This window comes from Pongo abelii, chromosome 13 (genome assembly GCF_028885655.2).
Source record: "Pongo abelii isolate AG06213 chromosome 13, NHGRI_mPonAbe1-v2.0_pri, whole genome shotgun sequence".
In the NCBI taxonomy this organism is placed as follows: domain Eukaryota; kingdom Metazoa; phylum Chordata; class Mammalia; order Primates; family Hominidae; genus Pongo; species Pongo abelii.
The window spans coordinates 55,111,826-55,138,746 of NC_071998.2; the positions used below are offsets into that span (position 1 = coordinate 55,111,826).

The 26,921-nt window shown below is 37.0% G+C and overlaps 1 long non-coding RNA gene across 1 annotated transcript; it reads right to left on the reverse strand.

Annotated features, from left to right (window-relative positions):
• Positions 1 to 527: 527 nt before the first annotated feature.
• On the reverse strand, positions 528 to 26,921 carry LOC134759772 (uncharacterized). Its single transcript, XR_010136513.1, has 3 exons — positions 23,566 to 26,921; positions 22,581 to 22,676; positions 528 to 629 (listed from the first exon to the last, which is right to left on the reverse strand). It is a non-coding gene; the product is annotated as an uncharacterized LOC134759772 (long non-coding RNA).

Genomic DNA, 26,921 nt, shown 5'->3' on the forward strand with positions numbered 1-26,921 from the left:
CTCAAGTGATCCTCCCACCTCCACTTCCTAAGTAGCTCAGACTGCAGGTGTACCACCACGCCCAGCTAATTTTTTTACTTTTTGTAGAGATGCGTTCTCACTATGTTGCCTAGGCTGATCTTAAACTTCTGGGCTCAAGTGATCCTCCCCCAGAGTGCTGGGATTACAGGTGTCAGTCACCAAACCAAGCCAAATCTGAATTTCTTACCTTGTCCTACAATGTCATAAATGATCTGGACTCGGCACCTCTGAAGTTTCTGTGAACATTATCTACCCTGTCTACAATCTTTCTGCAAAACTCATCTTCTTTCTCACCTTAAGAATTTTCTACCAGCTCTTCTCTTTTTTTGGAATAGTTTTTTGTTTTTTTTTTTTTCTCTTGATCCTCACAGTTCCAGCTCCTTATTATCACAGATGTCTCAGTTGAGATGTCAGTGCTTTAGAGAGGTCTTCCTGGCCACTCTATTCAAAGTAGTCATCTAGTTTTTTACTCTTTATGTCCCATTTAATTCTCTACTAACACTTACTCTCTGGAGTTTTCTTCTTTATTTATTTATTGGGTCTCCTCAGTAGAATGTAAGTTCTTTGAGAGCAGAGATGTCTGTCTTGTTGCTACTGTTTCTTCAGGGCTTAGAAAAGAGGATAGCACGTAGTAAGTGTTCAATAAAAATTTGTTAAAGGAGTGAAAGAAACAGAACATTCTGGGACCCATACTCTCCTAACCCAATAGACCAAAATGCCCAGGAGACAACTGAAACCCACCATTGTTCACATTAGTGTCTTTATTTTGACTTCTAAAACCTTATTAAAAGTCCAGTTACTCTTCTATATCATAAATTTAACTTATTTAAAGATAGCAGTTAATGATCTCCAACTCTTACCTTTGTCAAATAAAATGCTCCTATTTCCAAACGTGACATTTGGGGGAAGAAGATTTCAAACAAAGTACACAGTGGACATGAAAAATCAATTGCCAAGAGGTATGACAAAATTTACTTCATAATAAATGCATTTTATTTGTATACACACATTTCCTTATTATAGATAATCCAAAGATACTATATTATTCTAATGGGCCACCTCTGTTCATAGTAAAAGGGAGAGATAACTTTCATAGTAATTTTGGTAGGATATTCTCAACAAGTTTTATTATCGTGGCTTTTTATACAAAGCGCAAGTTTGTGCAGTCTTGCAAGATTACTGTATTAGTCCATTTTCACACTGCTGATAAAGATGTACCCAAGACTGGGTGATTTATAAAGAAAAACAGGTTTAAGGGACTCACAATTCCACGTGGCTGGGGAGGCCTCAGAATAATGGCATAAGGCGAAAGGCACATCTTACATGGCAGCAGGCAAGACAGAATGAAAGCCAAGCAAAAGGGAGTTCCCCTTATAAAACCATCAGATTTCGTGAGACTTACTCACTACCACGAGAACAGTATGGGGAAAACTGCCCCCATGATTCAGTTGTCTCCCACCAGGTCACTCCCACAATATGTGGGAATAATGAGAGCTACAATTTAAGATGAGATTTGGGTGGGGACACAACCAAGCCATATTGATTACTTATCTTCTTGACAATCCAATTTCTTAAAATCCAATAGCAATCAGTTTGTTTGATCTTGCTAGGCTATACAGCCTCACTAGATATTTTAAGATATCCCAACTCTAGTAATTATAATGCATTTTAATTCAGCAAAATTTATTCCATGATAAGCACAAAAAATTAAATTCTCAAAACCAATCATTACTACTCTTACCTTCTTGATCACTTTCTTTCTTAGTTAAGCCATCCTCAAGTCTAATCATTAGTTTACTGTTATCCAACAAGAGGAAAATTTCCATTGCACTTTACTAATAAATGTATCTGCTGCCTAACCATTGGTGTCAACCATTGTTATCTGTGTTTTACATAGCTTAATTTACTTAATCCTAATGACATGTACTACTACCTTGACCATTTTACAGATGGAGAAACTGCAGCACAGAGCAATTAAGTAACTTGTGTAAGGTTAAATAGCCAGCAAGTAGTAAACTTGGGCTATAACCTCAGGCAGTCAAAATCCAGAACCTGTGCTTTCAGCCACTACACTACATTCCCATTGGTAAAACTCACAATTTTCTACCTGATCTTTTAAGTTATTATTGTTTCAGTTGCTTTTACAGTTTGATAAACACTAATATCTTCTCCAGAAAAAAAAAACTCCAATTTCTTCAACAGTTTCTCATATTACATGATTCCAAATTGCTTCATGACCCAGGTTACCTCTGGAAATACAGATGTGCCTATTCATCCTTTTAAAGTGTCAGAACCAAGCATTAGTCCATGTATGGGCTCCAGTATAAATGCAAAGAGATAATTAGTTCCTACTTTCTGTATATTATAATTTTGCTAATGTAGTATCAAAACTCAGCTTATTTGGTAGCCACATCATACTATTCACTCATATTTTTATCAAAAATATTTTTCACATGATTCAAAGCTCCTTTGAGCTGCAATGCATACTTCCCAAAACACCTATAGGAACCAAACAAAAAGACAGTTTCAGTGCAGTGCGGCTATCAGACACTGAAAGTTGGCTTCGCTTAACCTCAAGAGACGTATGCATATTCAGACCTAAAATTCTTCAAAACACTACACTTGTGAGGTATTTTATTATAAAGCTAAAATATTTTATCAAAAAAAATTAAAATAACAAAATAAATCAAGAAATATTGTGTGCTACAGAACCCACTTGAAGGCCTGACTATAGTATATGTAAGAAAAATAATGAAAGCCCTTGGTAACAGAAGGCCTTCCACTACACATGTAAGATGGGAGAGAAAAGAGAGTGCATATATGAGGAAAAAAGAGAATGAAAGAGTTTGGTTTTGCTGAATCTTTTTCTCCCTCTTCTGCTTTAAAAATTCTCACAAGTTCTAAGCTTCTTGGTTGCTTGTTTTCCAGTACTTCTCCCTGCTTTACTCTCTGGACTTAATCATTAGCATTGTTTTCTCCACCTGTGATCTTGGAGCCCTTCAGTAAGGTGTCAGTTCAAGGATCTGGTATTAAGCTTCTTTAACATTTTGGGCTTCGTGAAAAGTTTCACCATTAGCCTGAGTTTGCCCTGACAACATGAGAAACAGCAACTAATGTACTGTTATTAGCTCTCACTTTTCTCCCCGTGTGATATTGGGTAGATTTCTTTTTTTTTTTAATTTTATTATTATTATACTTTAAGTTTTAGGGTACATGTACACAACGTGCAGGTTTGTTACATACATGTGCCATGTTGGTGTGCTGCACCTATTAACTCGTCATTTAGCATTAGGTATATCTCCTAATGCTATCCCTCCCCCCACCCCACAACAGGCCCCGGTGTGTGACGTTCCCCTTCCTGTGTCCATGTGTTCTCATTGTTCAATTCCCACCTATGAGTGAGAACATGCGGTGTTTGGTTTTTTGTCCTTGCCATAGTTTGCTGAGAATGATGGTTTCCAGCTTCATCCATGTTCCTACAAAGGACATGAACTCATCATTTTTATGGCTGCATAGTATTCCATGGTGTATATGTGCCACATTTTCTTAATCCAGTCTATCATTGTTGAACACTTGGATTGGTTCCAAGTCTTTGCTATTGTGAATAGTGCCACAATAAACATACGTGTGCATGTGTCTTTATAGCAGCATGAATTATAATCCTTTGGGTATATACCCAGTAATGGGATGGCTGAGTCAAATGGTATTTCTAGTTCTAGATCCCTGAGGAATTGCCACACTGATATTGGGTAGATTTCTAAAAATCTAAATGATCGTGTTTTGCATTTATCCTAATAAGCTTAATTCCACGCATACTAAGATCTTTTGGGAATCCTATTGTGTCGTCAATATTAGTGTATTAGTCCATTCTCACATTGCTAAAAAAAAAAAAAGAAAAAGTACTTGAGTGTGTTAGTCCATTCTCACACTGCTATCAAGAACTACCTGAGAATGGGTAATTTATGAAGAAAAGAGGTTTAATTGACTCTCAGTTCTGCAGGCTTAACAGGAATCATGACTGGGAGGCCCCAGAGAACTTAACAATCATGACAAAAGATGAAGGGGAAGCAAGCATGTCTTACCATGGTAGAACAGGAGAGAAAGCGAGATAAGGGGAAAGTGCCACACAATTTTAAAGCATTAGATCTCATGAGAATCACTATCATAAGAACAGAAAGGGAGATATCCACCTCCATGATCCAATTGCCTTCCACAAGCTCCCTCCCCTGGCATGTGGAGATTACAATTAGATAGGAGATTTGGGTGGAGACACAGAGGCAAACCCTATCACTGCAACTGAGTAATTTATAAAGAAAAGCGGTTTAATTGGCTCACAGTTTTGCAGGCTGTACAGGAAGTATAGTTGCTTCTAGGGAGACCTGAAGAAACTTTCAATCATGGCAGAAGGCAAAGAGGAAGCAGGCACACCTTTTATGGCCACAGCAGGAGGAAGAGAGAGCAGGGAGGTGCCATACAGTTCTAAACAACAAGATCTCATGAGAACTCTATCATGAGAACAGCACCAAAGGGATGATGCTAAGCCATTCATGAAGGACCCACTCCCATGAGCCCATCACCACCCGGTAGACCCCACCTCCAACACTGAGGATTACAACTGAACATGAAATTTGAGTGGGGACACACATCCAAACCATATCATTTAGCAACCAGATTTTAGGTCACTCACAAATTTGATAATATGCCATTGATGTATTTAGACAAATTGTGAAAATGTTAACAAACAATAGGAATGTGGTTCTGATATAAGATCAGTAGAGACTTTTTTAGGAATAGACAATGACATATTAATCACTACTCTGAAAACGGTCATTCCATTGTTTATGGACCATACTAAGTGTACAATTATCTAGTTTAGCTTTTTCTATCTTACTGCCATAGTCATAATTCAGGTGTATAGTTTCAATAGCATTCTTTGGTTGTATCCATTATGCACTCTTTAGTGGCATCATAGCATAAAGATTAAGACCGTGGGTTCCGAAATGTGGCTACCTATGCTTAAAACATAGTCTCCAATTTTTAGTTGTGTTGTCTTCAGCTAGTTACTAAATAGTTCCTCATGTATAAAATGGGGAGAAATAATACTTAAGATTAAATGAGAAAATGCATGTAAAGCACTTAACCTAGAGCCTAACATCAAATAAATGCTTAAACATTAGCTCTTCTTAACAGTAGCAGTTAACCTACTCCAAAGAAAATGAGGTTAGCCTGGTACAGCTTAATCTTAAGGAGCACATGCTGGGTCCTGGTGAATAAATACCACTTCCCTTTGTAAGAATTTACATGCTCTTTTTATATTGTTTGAAAAACCATCCATTTTAATAATCCAGTGTATAATTTTGCACAGGTATTAATGTCAGGCTCACTGATCTATACTTACAGAATTTACCTTTTTCCTTTATTAAAAATTTGCACTGCAGTTGTTTCTCTCCACTCTGGCAACACCTCTCCCTCTCACCAGCATTCTTCACTGGTAACAGTTTACTGGTGCAAAAGTCTCATTCCCTGGTTCACTCCAGCCCCGGAGTGCAGTTTATTTCAGCCAGGGCACTTGATGTTCTCTATCTTCCCATATCTTTGACATCAGTTCCCCCTTTAAACCTGTTTGTTCTAGGCTCTCGAGTCAGTCTGAAGATCATTGTCTTTGACGCAGAAGACAGACCGAAGAGGAACGAAGTAGTCCTGCTTTGTTGTTAGCATCTGTTATCCCCATCTGTCTCAAGCACAGGGCCTACCACTGTGCTTCTTCTTGCTGTTCGTTCTTCTTGCTCATTAGTATCACTTTTTTAAATCCCCCTCTTTTTGCCATATTATATTACACAAACTTTAACTCCATGACAGTTTATGCCTTAAATGATTCCTAAAGACCCATGCAAGTATTTTAAATTCACCATTGGCTATCTATTCCTGATTCTGCTATTTGTTTGTCTTTTTGAAATGTGAGCTCAGACATTTTCAGTCTAAAATGACATTTGAAGTTGCTTCTCCAAATTTCTTCCTAAAATATCTTTTAAGACCCAAATTAAAAACAAAAACATATGCACAATATGTGACCCTGGAGAAGTTTAAGGTATGACTGTTTCAAAATAACCTGCCAGCCATGTCTCAGTTTTAAATGAATTCAGAAGGTCAGTTGTTCAGTAAATGTGAGGTGAGTATGTGATGTGGACTAAGGTTATAGCTGTGGAGATGGTAGTAACTGGGCAAATTCAGGACATAATGAAATTTGAACCAACAGCACTTACTGGTGGATTGGATATAGGTTTTGAGGGAAAGAAGATTCAAGGATCCCCAAACCTGTAATTTATTTTGTGCAAATAGATAGATGATCTCCCTTTAGTGCGAGGCAGAAGACTGCTCTTCACTAAAAATTTGCACTGTAGTTGCTTCCAAAGAGCAGCAAATTGGGAAAGGGTATGAATACATCGCTTTGGCCATGTTCTTTTTTTTTGTTTCTGTTTTTCTTTTTGTTTTTGAGACTGGGTCTCACTCTGACACACAGGCTGGAATACAGTGGCACGATCATGGCAGCCTCAACTTCCCAGGCTCAAGTGATCTTCCCACCTCAGCCTCCTAAGTAGCTGGGATCACAGGTGTGTGCCACCATGCCGGATTAATTTTTAGTTTTTTGTAGAGATTAGATCTCCCTATGTTGGTCTCAAACTCCTGACCTAAAGTGATCCTCCCACCTTGGTCTTCCAAAGTGCTGGGATTATAGGCGTGAACCACTGTGTCCAGCCACCATGTTTAAGTTTCAGTTTTCTATTATACACCTATATTGAAATATCAAGTAGCATGTAAGACCTTGGTGCTCAAAAAAGGCTAGGCTGGAGATATAAATGTAAGCTATCTTCTAACAATGCTATTTAAGGCCCTGGATTAGCTGAAACTACTCACATAAGATCATAGAGGTGAGAAGAGAGCAAGGGTCAGGGCCTTGGGTCACCAAAACACTTAGAAGTCTAAGAGAGGAGGTGAAGAAGTTTGAGGTGAAGCAGCCAGAGATAAGACAAAAGCCAGAAAACATGATATCCTGGAAACCAAGTGAAGGATATGTGTCAAGAAGGAAGGAATAATGCAAGATGCCAAATATTAAGAGTTCAAGTAAGATGATCATTAGCATTAGCAAAATAAGATCACTGGTGAGATAGGGTCCATTTTATGGTTAGGAGAAATGACTGATTAGAATGATTTTGAGAAGAAAATGAGAGGTGAAAAAGTAGAGACAGTGAGGATAGAAAATGTCCCATTTTTCTGTGAAGGCAAGCAGATAAATGAGCAGCAGCTGGAACATGAAGTCAAAAGAAGGTTTTTGTTTGTCTTTTTTTGTTGTTGTTTGTTTTGATGGGTAATCTCAAAGCATGCTTGAGTTTGTATAGGAAGGATCCAGCAGAGAGAGAGAGAGAGAGAAAAAAAAAATGTAATAAAGAAATAAAAGACAGAAGCAAAAAGTTGTTAATAAGTGGCGATGTTGGGCTAAGATAGAAGGGAGTAGCCACCTTTCTATTATAATTAGAAGGGAGGCCAACATGTGTGCGCAGATACAAGCGGGCTGATGGAATATCTGGTTGGAAAATGAGGTAGTTCTTATTGGAGTGGAACTATTTTTTGTATAAAACACGAAAGAAGTCATTAACTTAGAGCAAGGGGGAATGGGATGTTGAAGATTTGAAATCATCCAGTTAGAAAAATGGAAAAGTAAATTTACTAGAGAATTGGGGTAGGTTTGTTTGGAAGTGTTAATTGACCATTTGAGGTGTATGATCATGGACTTTGAAATGACTCTGGTTAGTACTGTTGTGATATTCTCCAGTAATATCAAGATGTAAACAAATATGGAGTAATTACTTGTTTAAAGAGGTTAGAGGTTTTTTCTGGCTATGTACAAAATAAGAGACATGGGAAAGTAATCAATGAGAATTGTAAGAAAATATACTGCTGGGCAACGGAACCTAAGCCTAGTAACAGAAGTAAAGTAACTAAGGGGAGTCAATGTTTTTTGTTTGTTTGTTTTACCTTCTATTTGCTTGGAGTTTATTTTGCTCATAGTTTTAGAATTTCCTGAGGTGGGAACTTCTATAATTGGTTTGGGAACTTGTCTTTTTTCTACTGTATCCATCTAGTACTATAAACTTCCCTCTTGGCACTGCTTTAGCAGCACTCCACATATTTTAATATGGTCTGCTTTACTTTTCATTCAGCTTTATGTATTTTATAATTTATTTCAGGACTTACTCTTTGATATATTATTTAGAAGTGTGTTGTTTAATTTTCAAGTGTTTGGAAATTTTCCTCTTGTCTTTCTGTTATTTATTTTTAGTTTGATTCCACTATGGTCAGAGAACACGCTTTATATGATTTCAAATGATTTTAAATTATTGAAGTTTGTTTTATGGCCCAGGAAATGGTCTATTTTGGTAAATGTTCCATAGGCACTTGAAAAAAATGTCCATTCTGCCCTTGCTGGGTAGAGTGTTCTATAGATGTCAATTTTTTGTTGGTTTATTACATTGTTCAAGTCTTCTATTTCCCTGCTGATTTTCTATTACTTTTATGCTTGCCAAGATGGGTATTAGAGACCTAACTGTAACTGTGAATTTGTCTTTCTCTTTGAGCTCTTTTGATTTCTATTTCATGTATTTTTGAGATTCTGCTGTTTGGTATATGCACATTAGGATGGTTATGACTTCCTGGAGAATTGATTCTTTTACCATTATGTAATGTGTCTCTTTGCCTCTAATAATATTCTTTGCTATAATGTCTGCTTTATCTGATATTAATATAGGTACTCCTGCTTTTTAAAAATTAATATCTGCATGGTATATTTTTTCAGCCTTTTATTTTCAACCTACGTTGTTGAATTTTGAGTGAGTTTATTATAAACAGAAAATAACTGGGTTATATTTTTTATTTATTTTTAATTGGCATATTTAGACCATCCGCATTTAAGGTAATTTGCCATTTTATTATTTGTTTTCTATTTGTTTCTTGTGGTTCTTATTCCTCTGGTTTTCTTTTATGACTTCCTACAGATTACTTAAACATTTTTTGGTACTCTATCTTGATTTATTTATAGTGCTTTTAAGTGTTATCTCTTTGTATAGTTCTCATAGCAATTGATCTGGGTATTAAAAATATATATGTGACTTATTACAGTCTACTGGTGTCAACATTTCATTATTACTTTGAGTCAAGTGTAGAAACCTTTCTTCTGTTTAGTTCCCTTTACCCTCCCCACTTCAGAACAGCATTATCTTGGGTATATGACGGTGTTATTTGTTTCAATCACTGAATATGATTTACAAAATTCATGAGGATAGTCTAGTGTATGTACCCACATTTGTTTGTTTGTTTGTTTGTTTGTTTTGAGATGGTGACTCACTTTGTTACCTGGGTTGGAGTGCAGTGGTGTGAACATAGCTCACTGATACTTCAAACATCTGGGCTCAAGCGATGCTCTTGCCTCAGCCTCTCAAGTAGCTGGGATTACAGGTGTGAGCTTGTACTCATATTTCTGTTCATTACAATGCTTTTTCTTTTTCCTTATGCTCAAAATTGATTATTTTATCATTTTCTTTCTGTTTGAAGAAAATCTTTAGCTATTCTTGAAGAGCAGGTGTGCTAGCCACAAATTCTTTCCATTTTCTTTTATCTGAGAATGTTTTTATTTTCACTTCATTCCTGAAGGGTAGTTTTGCTGAATATAAAATTTAATATTGACAACTATTTTGTTTCAGCACTTGAAAAATGTGTCAAGCCTTCTGGCCAGCATGGTTGCAGATAAGAAATAAACTGTCATTCAAATTGGTACTCCCCAGTTGGTAAAATACTGTTGTTCTCTGGTTTCTTTTGAGATTTTTTGGTGTGTTTCTCAGAAATTTAATATACCTTGGCATTGATTTCTTTCAGTTTGTCCTATTTTTCGTTTCTCAGTGTATTAGTCTGTCCTTGCATTGCTATAAAAGAACACCTGAGACTGGGTAATTTATAAAGAAAAGAGGTTTAATTGGCTCAAGGTTCTGCAGGCTTTACAGGAAGCATGGTGCTGGCATTGGCTTGGCTTCTGGTGAAACCTCAGGGAGCTTTCAATCATGGCAGAAGGCAAAGGGGGAATAAGCACTTCACATGATGAGAGCAGGAACAAGCAAGAGAGATGGGGAGGGTGCTACACACTTTTTCTGAGCTTTCCAAACTCTTCCAACCTCTGTTTGTTGCCCAGTTCCAAAGCTTCTTCCACATTTTCAGAAATCATTATAGCGATGACCCAGTCCTGGTACCAATTTTCTCTATTAGGCCACTCTTGCATTACTATAGTGGAATACCTAAGACTGAGTAATTTATAAAGAAAAGAGGTTTAATTGGCTCAAGGTTCTGCAGACTTTACAGGAAACATGGTGCTAGCATCTGCTCAGCTTCTGGTCAAACCTCATGGAGCTTTCAATGAATGCAGAAGGCAAGGGGGGCAACAGGCACGTCACATGATGAAAGGAGGAGCAAGTGAGAGAGACTGTGGGGAGAGGTGCTACACACTTTTTAACAACCAGATCTTGCGAGAACTCACTCACTATTGTGAAGACAGCATCAAGTCATGAGGGATCCACCCCCCATGATCCAAACACCACCCACCAGGCCCCACCTCCAGCATTGGGGATTACAATTCAACATGAGATTTGGGTGGGAACAAATATCAAACTACATCACTCAGGTTCTTAAATATATAGGAGTTTTATTTTTATTTTTATTTTGTTTTTATTTATTTTTATCAAATTTGGGAGACAAATCACTATTTCTTTTCTTACTTTTGTTTTTTACTCTGTCACCCAGGCTGGAATACAGTGGCACAGTCTCCAGTCACTGCAGCCTTGACCTTCGAGGATCAAGCAATCCTCCTGCCTCAGCCTCCCAAGTAGCTGGGACTGCAGGCATGCACCACCATGGCTGGCTAATTTTTATACTTTTTTTGTAGAGATGGGGTTTCACCATGTTGCCCAGGCTGGTCTCAAACTCCTGGGTAAAAGTGATCCACCTGCCTTGGCCTCCCAAAGTGCTGGGATTACAGATGTTAGCCACTGTGCCCAGCCAAACCACTCTTTCTTAAAATACTCTTTTAGTCCACTCTTTTTTCTGTTAACCCAATAATATAATAAATACCCCCAATAACCCAATATTGGGTTTTATGTTATTCTTCCAAATTTCCCTGAGCTTATGTTTAGTTTTTATTTTGGGGGGGGGGGGTCTATTTTCTCTATGTTGTTCATATTGGGTAGATAATATTAATCTGTCCTTAAGTTTATTGATTGTATCTCTGTCACCTCCATCTCTCCATCCTACTATTGAGACTTTCAGCAAGTTTTTACTTCTATATTTTCTAAGTCATTCTCTTTTTATACCTTCTGTTTCTTTTCTGTGACTTTATATTGTTTCATTTGTTTCAACAGAATTTGTTATTGCTTTTTGAAACATTGTTAGGATGGCAGCTTAAAATCTTTGTGGGTTAATTCCAATGTCTGAATCATCTTGAATGGTGTTAGTATATTGTCTTTTTTCATTCTAGCTGTGATTTTCCTGGTTCTTAGTATTGGATGATTTTTTTTTTGAATTGTAGCCTAAAATTTTAGCTATTATTTTGGGAGACTCTGGATCTTATTTAAACACTTTATTTTAGCAGCCAGTCACCTAGTTTAGGTTTAGCACGCAGATCCTTGCCTACTTTTGTAGGTTGTGGTTCCAATTACAATTTAATTTTCAAGGCTCTCATTGTACTATTTTCATCTGCTTGATTTATCTCATGCCAGTGATGGTGCTACATGAAGGGGCAGAAAAAGTTTCCCTGGATCAGATTGTCTGGTGCCTCTACATAGAAGAAAGAAGTATCTGGCCCACAGAGGAGAAGCTTCCTGGGTCAGGCAGCTTGCTGTGGCAGGATTCTCTTTCCTGGCACCAACCAGAAAACTTAGTTTTCTAAGTAAATGGCATAAACCTCAAATAAAGTGTTTTACACAAGAGTCTGACTTGAGTTACTCAAGCCAGAAACCTAGGAATGATGTATGATTGTTCCCTCTGTCAACCAGAAGTGAATTTACCAAGAATTATTGTAGCTTTGGTTTTAGTACCTATCACTTGCAGGACCCTGGAACCTGAATGAATTCACATAGTCACATGTTTTTGTAAAATTTGCAAAAGTAGCATATTTTAAGTGTAATTAGTTAAGACTATGCCTCTTTTTTTCTATGATTTACTCTCCATTACATTCTCCTCTGGTCATTGCCCCAGGCACTTTCAAGATCTAGCTGAGGCAGTTGTGCCAGGGATAATGTTAGTTCAGGTTTATTGGGATAAACTTATGTTGTCCACAGACACTCCTGTATGAAATTATTGCTATTGATTCTTCTATAGAGTAGCTTCTGGGAAAGTTCCTAGCCACCCACTATGCTGACTCATCTAGATTTGTGACACAGAGTTTCAGGGCCTTTGGTTGTCTTGCAATATGAGCATGACCAATCTTACTCAGTATGATAGAGAGAGGAAAAATAAAACTTGAAATTTAAAGAGCCAGAAGTTAGTCTGTAGAGAAGTCTTCCAATCATCAGACATATAATATGTAGCATTTATTTAGCTAAATAGCAGAGCATTCATTTAGCTCAATATTGGAGCATTAGAAACATAATGGTACCTAGGCAAAATAAAAGTTCTCTTGCCAAAAATATACTCAATCATGTAACATATATATTATTATAAATAATCCATGCTTTCTTAGATTTAAATTATATGGAATAGAATTGATCAAAATTTTGAGATGGAGACCACAAGCTTAAAGCTATACTACAAATAGTATATCTATTTGCGATGTCACGTGTTTTGTTTCCCAATTCTCAATAATAAAAAAATAAATTTTGATCAACCATGCTAAAACAAAGACTGAATTATCTTTCTATTCTTTATTTAGAAGATAATCTTATAAAATCATTGTCATATAAAAGGCGATATCAAAGAGTTTACTGCCAAAATATTTAAAGCAGTTGATTGATTAAAAATAGTATGTCATTTTTTAAAATGTGGTAATGTTTATAGTATTTGGCAGCTCTTTAAAATTTGTCATTTGTTGTGGTTTGTTTTCTCATTCTAAAGAAATACTTTTGTATCTAATTTGATGTGTGTAATTTTGTATTTTTTCCTTAAAAATTATCTCACAAAACCTGGATCCAATCCTACTTTCTTCCCACTTTTAAACCCACATCCAATCTATCTGAAAATCCTGTTAATTGTCACCCTAAAATATATATCAAGTCTTTCTACCTCTCTTCATTTCTATTGCCACCGTTACAGTAACTAATCTTACCTCTTACCTGAACAATGGCAGTAGAACAAAAATGTCTTAACTTAGTATAACTGAAACTACTGCTTTTTATATGTGTTTTCAATACTTTACTGTCTCACTTTAAAAGATTAAAGACTTTTTTAGGCCCGGCGTGGTGGCTCACGCCTGTAATCCCAGCACTTTGGGAGGCCGAGGAGGGTGGATCACGAGGTCAGGAGATGGAGACCATCCTGGCTAACACGGTGAAACCCCGTCTCTACTAAAAAATACAAAAAATTAGCCAGGCATGGTGGTGGGCTCCTGTAGTCCCAGCTACTCAGGAGGCTAAGGCAGGAGAATGGCGTGAACCCGGGAGCTGGAGCTTGCAGTGAGCTGAGATTGCGCCACTGCACTCCAGCCTGGGTGACAGAGCAAGACTCTGTCTCAAAAAAAGAAAAAAAAAGACTTTAAAATCCTCTTATTTTTTTTTTCTGATATGTTTGTCTTATAATTTTTTACATTATATTTTTTGCCAACATAGTATCCTTTTGTTTCTTCAGATAAATAACCAGTTATGCTAACATCTTGTAAGAGAAAAAAAACTATTTTCTGCTAAATTAAAGTGGCAGCTTTATTACTTACTAAATGCATTTTAGCTTTTATTGTATACAAATTATCTATTTGTCCATTTTCGTGCTAGTACAAAGTGTTTTGATCACAGTAGATTCCTGGTGATTTTAATATCTGACAAAGTAAGTCCACCCTTAATTTTTTTTAAATGGAATGTTACTGCACATTCTTTTTCCATATGAATTTTAAAATTATTTACCAGTTGGAAAAAAAACCATGTTGGGATTCTGATTGGAACTGCAATAAACTTATGTATTAATATGGGAAAAATTATCCTTCCACTTTTCTAGTCTTATTTTACACCTTTCAATAAAATGTCATTTTCATCATTTAGGTCCAACTTCTGTATTCTTAGATTTATTTTAAGTGATTTATCTTTTTTATTCTAATTATAAATGGGATATTTCCCCATTTCAATTTCTAATTGCATAATATTAATAGAGAGGGAAGCTATTAATTTTGTATTTGGGCAGCCACATTTCCCAATTATCTTATTAATTTGAATGGATTTTTAGCAGAACATCTTGAATTTCCTAAGTACATAATCATACCAACTACAAATAAAGATAGTACTGTATTTTCATTTCTCATATTTAAACTGCTCCTTTAATTTTCTAGCTTTATCAATCTCCAAAATGTGTTGAAAAATAGTGATAATAGCAGAAATCCATCTCTTGTTACTGATAAAATTTAAAGCAGCTGCTGAATATAATATAGTTGTTGGGTTTAGGTAGAGGACTTTTTAAAATCTTGTTTAGGCAATGATATGAACTGAATTGTGTCCTCCCAAACTGCATTATGTTGAGGCTCTAATGCCTATGTGATTGAAGAAAGATTTTTTAAGGAAATGATTAAGGTTAAATGAGGTCATAAGAATGGAGCCTTGTCTGATAGAGCTGGTATCCTTATAAGAAGAGGAAGAGATACCAGAAGAGGAACTGTTGTAAGAAGAGGAAAAAATACCAGCTTTCTCTGTCTCCTGTATGTGAGGACATAGTAAGAAGGTGGCCATCTGCCTGCCAGAAAGAGCACCCTCACCAGAATGTGACCATGCTAGCCTCCTGATCTCAGACATCCAACTTCCAGGATTATGAGAAAATAAACATCTGTGGTTTAAGCCACCAAATCTATGGTATTTTTTATGGCAGCTTGAGCTGATTGATACAGGCAGTTTCCTTTTCCGGGCTGCCCCAGCTGAGAATTTACTGGTAAATGCAGTAATATAAAAACATAAATTATGACACAGTTATGACATTGTTTTCTAGCCTAGCAGTTCTTAACTGAGGTGATTTTGTCCCTCAGGGACAGTTAGCAATGTCTAGAGACATTTTTGGTTGTCACAACTGAATGGCAGTGGTCGGGGGAGCCTATTGAGAGTGGTGAAGGTGTGTGTATCTAGTGGATAAAGGCCAGGGATGCTGCTAAATATCCTACAATGGATAAACACTCCTCACAACAAAGTATCAGGCCCAAAATGTCAATAGTGCCCAGACTGAGAAACTCTGGCAAGTCAAGCCCCTGAAAACCCCCTTCTGCTAGAGGAAGGAAAAGGGAAGAGGCTGTTCCTAAACTACCTGGGAAATGCCCCCAGCCCCTGGGCTAAGGAGCTGTGCATGGCCAAGCCAGGAAGAGTAAAGCACTGGCTCTCAGAGCATCAGCTTTGGGTGAGTATAGCCAGCTCTGCTGGGTCTTGAAGTAAAACTCAAGAGTAGATTTTGGCATTGGACTGCATTCAAATTGTACACGCCAGGTACAACACAGCCTGGACAGTTAGAGAACCCAATTTTTTGTAGCAGCAGGTCAACTTGTTCACATTACCTCCTTGTATGGCTTTCAAGATCCACCAGGGAGTTTTCTTTTATTCCTAATTTACTTAGGTTTTTTTTTTTTGAATGGCTAGTGAATTTTATCAAATACATCTATAGCAATCATTAACAAAATTATATTTTTTCCCTATAATGTTTGGTACTTTGGATTATCTTGATAGATACCTTCCTTTCAAAAAGCATAAAGATTATTTTTGTTATCTTTGACAGTTTTTAAAATTAAGGCTATTCTAACTTTATTCAGGTTTTCATGTTTCTCTACAGACTAGAATTTGTACACTAAAAATAATTATATATTCACTAATGGTTATAAAGAATTCATCTCTAACACCATCTGTGCCTGGTGCTTTTTGAAAAATGATCAATCTTTAACCTTTGTGATTTGTTCTACAATTATCTTCTTGAATCCATTTTGGTCATTTCTGTTTTTTAATAGCTTTTTGATTGGTCATGCCTCTTCTGATGTATAATCTAGTGGTGGTCAGAGAAATCTTTTTAAAACTCAAGTTAAATCATGCCACTGCTCTGCTTAAAACTGAATAAATGAAATTTGACCTGTTTGCTATTTTTACAAAGCCCCTAATGTTGTGTCTTGCCCATTACACACTTGCTTGTACCACCCCTTCCTTTACCATTTCATTGTAGACACACAGATATACTGCCCATTCCTCAAATATAGGACCCTCTTTCCCCAGGGTCCTTTCTATTTGCTTTCCCTTTTGCCTGGAAAATTCTCCACCACCACCCCACACCACATTTCACATTGGTTGCTCATTTTCTTGCTTCAGAACTCAGTTTTTAAATTTGCTACCTCAGAGGCATTCTCTGCCCATTATCTAAATAGGTTTCTCCCCACCCCAACACCCATCCTGTTACCTAAACTAGGCAAAGATGTTCTCTATTCTGGCAGTCACAAAGGTGGAGTGTAGTTGTTAGCAACCACTGAAGTATGGCTTTTCCTCAAGGGGAAACTCAGAAAGATACTGGATTGTTCACTAAGAAAATTATCCACCCCCTTCACCTTACTTTGGTAAAAGCACCTAGTTTTAGAGCCCAGTGGTTATAACAGAACTCTATATTAATTTTCTAAATATAATTTATGTCACTAAGAACTTCTCAATTCCTTTTGATTCTCTAAAGAGAAACATTTATATGCAACTGCATACAAATGCCAGGAATATTTTAGAATTGTAGCCAAATAGAAATTAGCATGGATACAAGAACACTAATGTTAAGGAAAGGAGGAAGGGAGAAATTATATTTTTCATCAAGGTATCAACTATTTTTTTTTAAATTTAGTCTCTCCAAATGGCTTGCTGAGAAATACTATTTGGCAAGATATTTTTCAATCTGGCTTATGTTGCCTTTGTAATTTTACTACGCCCAGCATTTTAACATTTTTGAACATATTCCCAAAGATCTTTAATGATAGATGTATCTTTTAAAAACTCAGTCAATAAAGTACACATGTAGCAACAATGGACCACTAAAGGAATGCTGAAAATTGGATTAAGAAAATTCACAGAATGAACAATGAAGAAATAAACCTAGGCATCATTACTAAGTGGGTAACGACAATCCCTTTGAAAAGATTTTACCAATTTTAATATGAAAGCATTTTTAAATGCAGCAAATGTGTATGTCTCTCTTCCCATCATTTAATATTTTCAAAAACAGAACCCATCCTGAGTGTCAGTTATAAAAGACAAGTCAAGACCGAATAAGTAAGTGAATACAAGGTAGGCCAGTTCAGGAGTGATGTTTATGGACATGCATTATTATTATGGATAGCATTTGTTAGCATCTACCAACTAAACATTAATGATTTAAGGTTTCTGGTTGTGAGTGGTCAAGACTTTGACTCTAGATTCCTTTTACTGTCACCTCAGATCTGGTAATACTTTTGCTTTTAAAATAATGAAATTAGCTTCTCAGTGAACTTCAAAAAAGGAAGAGCTATTCTGCAGCAGATGCTCTCCTGCTAACTCAGAATCATTCATGGGAATTGTCAATTTGTTCTTCCAAAAATATCAAGTCAGATGAGAAGAAAGCAAATGTTTTTGCTATCAAGATATAGACATTTGGTCAGAGCAATAAAATAGGCTCAAATGCCAAAAAATAATAAAGAAAATGTGGAATGAGTAACTTCCAAAGTTATGGAAATAATTTGACTGTGTCTTACTACATGATAAAAATTGACAGGATTCCTAAGTACCCACAGATGGAGGTACTATACTAACAACTCGTTAGAGCACAGTCATGATTAGAGTCCTTATTATAATCATGGTGTAGCCAGGAATTTTGTCTGTTTCAAAACAATTATATACGTATGTAAAATGTGTATACATGTGCAGCTAATTTTCTGATGATGATGATTAGTTTGCTTTAAGCCAATGCAGAGTCTCTTATAGCAAATGTTACATATCTAAAGAAGGGCTGAATAGGGCTCTAGGTGTAATCCATGAATAAAACTGCTTCTAATTTGTTCATAGTCAACGTGCCTACAGGTAAAGGGATAAAACCCACATTTTAAGTTCAATTAACATAATATATCAAATAGAGATTCACAATTTTATTCTACCACAAATATCAATCCTCATTTTCTTTGGCTAAAAATGTGAATTAGTAAAATTTCAGAATGTATGAATAAAAACCACACAAAATACAGACTTAATTTTTCTTTAGATGCAACTTAATCAGCTAGAAAAGCATTATGATAAAATGGCTTAGATAGGATTGAAGAAGCTAGAAAGAAAAAATAAAAAAGTAATATTTCTGTAGTCTAATGCAGTGTGGTAAAATGGTGTGGACTTTTTGATCTGGTAGACTGGGGTTTGAATCATGCTTCCTTACCTGTGTGACACTGAGTAAATTTCTTAATCAATCTAAGATTCAATTCCCTACTTTGTAAAAGTAGAATAATGAAACCTCATAGGGATGTGGTGAGAGTTAAATGAAGTAATGAATACAGAATGCTAGTGCAGTGTGGGAACATAGCAGACATTCAGGAAATGACATGTATTATTGAGTGACTTCTGCATGCCAGGTTTTTATGTTATCTCATTTTAAACCTTAGAAATTTGGTTCCCTTACTTTGCTGTATATTGGAATCACCTAAAGAGACAAAAGTCATTCATGTCTAGTTCTTATGCCCAGACTCTGAATTGTGACCTGAACTTTGGGGTTCTTAAATAGCTCTTCAGGTGATTCTAATATGCAGCAAAGTTTAGGAACCACTGCCTTACAGCAATGCAGTGAGTTATGTATTAGCATACCCATTCCAGAGTTAAGGACACTGGAGATGGATTTACTTAAGATCACAGGGTTAATGACAGAGATGGGGAGAATGGTCTTGATGTATCATTTGACAATAATAGTAGGTCACAAAATTTTTTTTAAGTTACAAAATAGCATGAAGAATTCAAAGCTAATTTTTATTTTCAAAGTTAATTATATGTATAAAAGACTTTAAATATGTGTACACAATATATTTATCAAATAAATACACATACACACACATATATATATGTTTTGGGGTAGAATTAATATTAAGTTTTGTTTTAGTTTCTGCACTGTGATGATGTTTCTAAATGTTCAGCAAAAAAATGTTACTTTTTTAATAACAGAAAAGAGCGTATGTGTTATCTCTTTTAAAAATCAGAAAGCTGGAGAATAAAAAGGTTTATAAGTTCAAGAATGAACATATTTTAAGGGACCTGGAGAACATTCAGTTGACAATATCCTAAAGGCAGAAGGATACATGATTCTGAAGCCTGGAATAGAAGTGTGGGCTGGATATGTAAGCTACTTTTTGGAAGCACCTGTTAGAGAGATTTAAAATTACTACAGGCCTTCCATCAATTGTAAGGTATCAAAGAGTTCTAAGACTTTCTTACTGATTTGGCATTAGGACTTGTATCCTTTTCTTTTAATTTCTTCTGCCAGCATCTTAGTGTAGTCCTGATTAGCTCATGACTAGAACATTTCCGGAGCCTTTTAATTAGTTTCCTTTGTTTCAGTCTATCTATATTTCAATCTATTCTGTATACCTCTTCAGTAATACTTATAAAGCTCCACTAAACCTTCTGCTTAAAAAACAATGGCTTCTCCTTATCTACTAAATCAAAGTTCAAATTTCTTAGGCAACCATTCAAGACTTTTCATGATCTGGCCCCTTCCTGTGGGTCTACCTTTTTCACCTGATCCTCCCGTCGAACATGATTATTTGCTCAAATACACCATTTATTTGTCTGCTTCAGTGCCTTTACACACATGCCTCTCCATGTGCTTTAAATATTCCCCTGTATCTGCACCTTTTCAAATTCTGACCATTCTCTGAAGCTCAGCCCAAATGCTAGGTTCTTCATAAAAGCCTCCCTTATGATGCTCACTGGAAGTCATCACAGCTCTAGGCAAATTTTTCACTCACGTGTGGCACTCACATGACATTTATTCCCTAGCTGGAATGTGGCTTACCATTTACAAGTCACTTAACTATAGAAACTCATTTAATTCTCACTAAAAAAAATTACCATATAGGTAGATAAATGCATTTTTTTAATTGAGAGAATGTGTGGTCTGAGATCATAGTTAGTAAATGGGATAGTCCAGATGTAACTCCATTCTTTTCAAGAAAGGAACAGAAATCCTAAGAAGGTGATCTTTTGTATTCTTTGAAATTGTGCTAAAATACACATAACATAAAATTTAACATCTTCACCATTTTAAGTATACAGTACAGTGGCATTAATACACTCAAATTGTTGTGTAACCATCACCACCATCCATTTTCAGAACTTTTTTCATCTTGTAAAATTGAAAGTCTGTACCAATTAAACAATAATTCCTTATTTCTACCTTCCTCTAGCTACTGACAACCACCATTCTACCTTCTGTTTCTATGAATTTGACTACTCTAGTTATCTCATACAAGTGGAATCACACAATATTTGTCCTTTCATGAATGGCTTATTTCACTTAGCATAGTATCTTCAAGGTTTATCCATGTTGTAGCATGTGTCAGAATTTCCTCCCTTTTTGATGCTGGGTAGAATTCTTATATATATATATATATATATATATATATCACATTTTGTTTATCCATTCCTCTGTCAATGGACCCTTGGGTTGCTCTCACATTTTAGCTACTGTAAATAATGCTGTTATAAACATGGGTGTACAAATATCTGCTCAAGTTCTTGCTTTTAATTCTTTTGCATATATAGCCAGAAGTGGAATTGCTGGATCATAGGGTAATTCTATTTTTAATTTTTTGAAGAACTGCCGAACTGTTTCCACAGTGGCTAGGCTGCACCATTTTACATTCCCACTAGCAGTTGGCAATTTCTCCATCCTTGCCAACACATCTTCTGTGTTTTTTGTTTGTTTGCTTGTTTGACAGTAGCCAACCTAAGGGGTGTAAAGTGGATCTTTTGCATTTTAAGGATTTAAAACAGGAGTTACAAACTCAAATATTCATAGAGGCCAAGGAGGTAACTGTAAACAAGTGAGACAAGCCCCTTTTAAGATGATCTGTGGCACTGGACACTCAGTCTCAGGGTCTAGGAGGTAACAGGAATTGGCTGATACAATGGCCATTTGTAGAGCCCATGGAGTTATTACTCGGCTGTACCAGATTAGGGCTCTGGCAGATCTTCATGCAGATCTTTCATGCATTACATGACATCTTCTGATTTTTAAGGATTAAGTAATGGATTTGAATTTAGAGCCCACTGCAAGCCAATATTCTTTAGTCAACTAGATTTAGATGAAAGGATGTGAATATAGGACTGTGGGTATAAATAGAAGCCTTCCCACATTTGCAGTGAGAATCTCACTCCTGGGCAAGACAGCAGAAATTCTGTGGTGGAACAGGTGCTGAAACCTAGCACCTGGAATATGGCTGATATGGCAAATAAGAGCTGACGACTAAGAGCTCCAATCATTTGGGCTCCTGCTTAGCAGGATGTAGAGAGAGGCGTCATGCTGGGGATTTCCCCTTTCTCAAACACTGACGACCATAACTTCATCCAGCTTCTATGCTTTAGACACTACTACTGGTTAAGGGTGCTAGGACCATTCTGCTGCAACTGTCCCTCTGCACAAATTAGCACTAGGAGATATCACCAAGGCAAATTCTCTCTCAAGATACAGAGAAGCATATGGGACCACTAGAAATACATCAAGAAGAAGGTTGGGCTATGTGTGTTTATATGGGGCCCATGAGAATGTTCTCCAGTATTTGCTTTTGGGGATGAACTACATCCTGTTAGTTACATCCAGAACTGTGTAGAGCAGAGATAGGCAACCTTTTTCTGTAAAGGGACAGATGGTAAATATCTCAGGCTCTGTGTTTCACTTATAGTCTATGTCACATATTCTTTGTTTTATTTTGTTTTTTATAACCTTTAAAAATATAAAAACCTTTTTTAGTTCTTGAGCCATGTAAAAGCAGGCCATGGGCCAACTCATGGCCTGTAGTTTGCCAGCCCGATACAGAGAAAAATCCCAGTAACATTGTGTATACCTTGCCTTTCCAATAGATTGTTAAGAGCCATTCAGGAAATTAATGACTTTTTGCATCCACTGTGGTTTCTAGCATGTTGCCTTATGAACACATGGGAACGACAAATACTGGTAAGTAAATGGATTCACAACTAAGAAGGGAGTTTTCAAATATTTTAAGCCAGGAGGTGATATCCTGGATCAGTTCTAGGATATAACCTTCTTACAGTTTTCTTTAAACAGAAACTCAGTGTCAACTACTCATCAGAGATAGAAGTACTCACCATTTGTGGCCTGACAGGATGAAGAGATATTAGAAAGGCAGATGGATGACTTTCTGGATGAGAGGCAAAAGGCAACAGGAGCTGTTTTCTTTTTTTCTGTGTAAAGAAGCCAGAGTAGTTTTGTAAAGAATAGGTGAGAAGAAATGGTAATAACACTTACATTTCATGGAAATAACGAAGATTATAAACATTAAAACCCTGTAATAACACCACAGATTTGAGATTTAATTTAATTTAATTTAATTTATTTATTTGAGACAAGATCTCACTTTGTCGCCCAGGTGGGAGTGCAGTGGCGTGATCTCAGCTCACTGCAACCTTTGCCTCCCGGGTTTCAGTGATTTTCGTGCCTTAGCCTCCCGAGTAGAGACTGTATTTTAATATCCCAAATTCAGGTGCAACCACTGGGCAATGTTGACTTAAATAAGAAAAGAGTATATTGCCAGCAAACACATAATATTGTCCTTACTTCCTTTGTGAAATGTCTACTTTAAAGAGGAATTTTATAATATTCTTAGGTTTCCAATATTAAACGTAGAGGTCCAGTAAGGATTTGAGGACAGAATTTTATCTATGGGTTGGAAAAATTATGTTCACTTAATAAACTTTTTTTATTTGGCCTTATGCTTGCAGCACCCATGCCACTCCCTGGGCACAATGTAACAGAGATAAGTTAACATTTCCAAGTCTCTAGGATACCAGTGTTTATAGTGTCCTGATCAGGGTTTACTATGTGTTAGTAGACTAGACATCTCTGAGTGTGATATGAGGGGCCCCAAGTGATCGTCTAATCTAAAAATATTTCATTATTAGCACTCAAGAATGGTAATGGGACTATAAAAGAAATTATTCCTGTGGGTTAAAGCACACAAGCTACCAGAGTATCCTGTTAAATTGTAACACCTGGAAAGAAATAATGACATGTGAATTAACCCATTATCGGCCATTAAGAACCCAAGAGGGATCCATTTTTCAGGTTACTAACCATCCATTGCTCAGCAGAGGAGAACGCCCTCAAAGCAAAAGATTTGACAGTAGAAGAGTTATGGTGACCCAGCATGTACAGGGTATATAAGCCTGGATGGGGCTGAAATGGGAACTCTGGAAAGTGAAGGGAGGTGTGAGTGAGGAAGGATGAAAAAATATGCTGAAAGAAATAAAGGCATACAAAATACACATGTACTTCCTTCCTAAAGCTGACAAGACTCAACCCTGGTGTCATTAATTGAGTCTCCTCAGGTATAGAATTCAATAAAGAGACCAACAACTACAGAAACAGAAGTAAGTAGTTTCTCAATAGATCCTTAAGAGTTGTAAGTAGTATTATAAGTATTGCACTATTCTAGATGTTATTAAGAGATGAAAGGGGAAAGCTAATATGACTTCAGTATATACTATGCACTCACCCATTATTTAGTTATCTCATTCAATCCTTACAACTACCCTGTAAAAGAAGCAGTAATTCTTCTTATTACATATGTGAAAATTTAGAGTCAAATAGCCCATGTGACTTATACAAAGTTACTTGGCATAAAGTTTAGAGCTTAATAATTCTTGTTATTAAGCGCTGTGTTGGAAGATTCACATGCATCTCTTATTTAATATCAAAGCAGTCCATTAAGTAGATATTAGTAGTATCTTTATTTTATAGCTAAGTAATCAAATGTTCAGTCAGGTTAATTACTTTGTTTAAAATAAGTTGAGGATGCTGCGATTGAAACACACACTGACTGTTCCCAACCCTTAATTGCAGGAGTACGTTGCTTTCCAGGTGAGAAGTCCCTGGCTTCTGTCCTTCAAGCAGTGCTTCCCATCTTACTATTCCACAGGACATTTTTATATAAAATGTTATATAATATAAGCCATATTGTGGAGCAAAAATATAACAAATTATCTTAGATTGGCAAAAAAAAAAAAAAATTCCTCATCCTTTTCCTCTCTCCCCCCACTCCTCTTCCTTCTTCAATGGTCTAAACTTCCTTTTGGGTGTGGGCCCCCATTTCCAACTATAGGCAGATACAAAGGGCTGGAAGGGAGGTACCTAAGCATGTCGTTTACAAGTATCTTAGACCATTTCAGGTGTGTATCCATTTAAGCTAAATTTCAAATTCCCGTCATCAGGTCTGTTTCCCTCCTCTCTTCCTATTTCCAGAGATAAAGTCTACATTGAAAAGGGAAGCAATTGTGTCCTTGTGAGGGCAAGACAGGGCTTCAGGAGCCCACATGGATATTTTGCCTGCCTTGTCTTTCAAGATGTCTGATTGATTTCTGTGAGGACATTTGCCTGATTTGACAACAAGGTCCCAGACTGGCATCTCCTTTTTTTTTTTGAGATGGAGTCTTGCTCTGTTGCCCAGGTTGGAGTGCAGTGGTGCGATCGCGGCTCACTGCAACCTCTGCCTCCCAGGTTCAAGTGATTCTCCTGCCTCAGCCTCCCGAGTAGCTGGGACTACAGTTGTGCGCCACCATGCCCAGTTAATTTTTGTAGTTTTAGTAGAGACGAGGTTTTGCCATGTTGGCCTGGCTGGTCTCGAACTCCTAACCTCAGGTGATCCCCCCTGCCTCGGCCTCCTGTAGTGCTAGGATTACAGGCATGAGCGACTACACCTGGGCTGTCATCTCCTCTTAAAGTCTGGGATCTGCTCTTCATTGGCTCTGACTGCTTTTGTCTTCACCCAATCTGGTTCCTGTCAATGATGGTGTTCAGCAACTGGCTGCATCATGAGCACATTTCATGGTCATCAGATAACTGCTGGGCTCATACTACCAGAGCCTCCTGGTGTCAGAGACCTTTAGAGGTGCTACCTTTGCATTCCCTTATCCCTAATGGGTGACTCTCTCTGAAGTTTCTGCATGAAAACTACATCCCCTTTGTCCCGCTGGAAACTTCTTGGATAAGGAGGGATGAGAGCTACAGGTACCAGTGAGCTGGTCCTTCAGCCTACTACTTATGTGGGTTCTTTTTTTGTTTTTGTTTTTGTTTTTTGAGACAGAGTCTCACTCTGCCACCCAGGCTGGAACGCAGTGGTGCGATCTTGGCTCACTGCAACCTTTGTCGCCTGGGTTCAGACGATTCTCCTGCCTCAGCCTCCCAAGTAGCTGGGATTATAGGCACCCGCCACTGCACCCAGCTAATTTTTGTATTTTTAGTAGGGATGGGTTTCACCATCTTGGCCAGGCTGGTCTTGAACTCCTGACCTTGTAATCCACCTGCCTCAGCCTCCCAAAGTGCTGGGATTACAGGCGTGAGCCACCGTGCCCAGCCTTTATGTGGGTTCTTAAGTACTACTGTACATTTAGAAACCCCTGCAAATCCAACATCGGCTCCAGTGCAAATGTGAAGCAAACTTATGATGCTACTGCGCCATTTCTAACTGCCAGGAAGGCTTAGGGAAAGCACTTCATGTCACATGCTGTGTCTCTTGAAAAAGGCATATTTACCCTAACCAGTTGAAAACTTCTGTCAACATAAAATTCGAACACAAAAGTTATAGCAATTACCAAAATCTGGAAGAAATCAAGATGTCTTTCAATAGGTAAATAAACAAAATGTAGTACATCCATACAATGAAATATTATTCATCATTAAAAAGAAATGAGCTATTGAGCCATGAAAAAAACATAAAGAAAGCTTAAATGCATATTGCTAAGTGAACGAAGACAACCTGAGAAGGTTTCATGCTACAACATATGACAACTATATGACATTCTGGAAAAGGAAAAAACTATGGAGACAGTGAAAACATCAGTGGTTGGCAGGTTTTGGGAAAACGAACGCAGGGGTTTGTTTATAACAGTGGAACAATCATACACCGCATAATGTTTTCATCAATGACAGACCACATATAGCACCAAAGTGGTCCCATAATATTATAACGGAGCTGAAAAATTTCTATTGCCTAGTGACATCACAGCCATCCGAATGTCGTGGCACAACACATGACTCACATGTTTGTAGTGATGTGTTTGCAGTGATGCTGGTGTAAACACACCTACTGCACTGCCAGTTGTGTAATGGTATAGCACATACAATTATGTACAGTACAAAATACACAATAATGATAATAAATTATTATATTACTGATTTATGTATTTACGATACTATACTTTTTATTGCTTTTTTAGAGTGTACTCCTATTTACATATTTTTTAAAAGTTAACTGTAAAATGGCCTCAGGCAGGTTCTTCAGGCGATATCCCAGAAAAAGGCATTGTTATTATAGGAGATGACAGCTTCATGTGTGTTATTTCCTCCAAAGATCTTCCAGTGGGACAAGCTATGGAGGTGGAGGACAGTGATATTAGTGATCCTGACCCTGTGTAGGCCTAGAGTAATGTTTG